At 35.7% G+C, this 235-nt stretch overlaps 1 protein-coding gene across 1 annotated transcript in view; it reads right to left on the reverse strand.

Annotated features, from left to right (window-relative positions):
- The window catches only part of LOC109484916 (IgGFc-binding protein-like), a 10401-nt gene that overhangs the window by 2101 nt on the left and 8065 nt on the right, over positions 1-235 (reverse strand). The gene's annotated exons all lie outside the window — the stretch shown is intronic.

Raw genomic sequence — 235 nt, forward strand, 5'->3', positions numbered from 1 at the left:
TGAACGTTGTACAGTTATTGATCATTTACTTAAGGAAACGGGCCCGGTTAAATATGTCGTAGTACGGAAAACTATACAGATTTTGTCAGAAAATGGCCCCAAAAAACTAAATAAAACAATTTAAAAAGCCTGTACCAAAAAAAAAAAAATTAGTTGAATCCATGGCAGGAGGTGAAGGAGAAGAAGAAACATGAGAGAACACAATATGTTTCACCACACAGTGTGGTGAAGCCAT

This window comes from Branchiostoma belcheri, unplaced genomic scaffold, assembly GCF_001625305.1.
Source record: "Branchiostoma belcheri isolate BF01 breed outbred unplaced genomic scaffold, Haploidv18h27 scaffold71, whole genome shotgun sequence".
Lineage (NCBI taxonomy): Eukaryota > Metazoa > Chordata > Leptocardii > Amphioxiformes > Branchiostomatidae > Branchiostoma > Branchiostoma belcheri.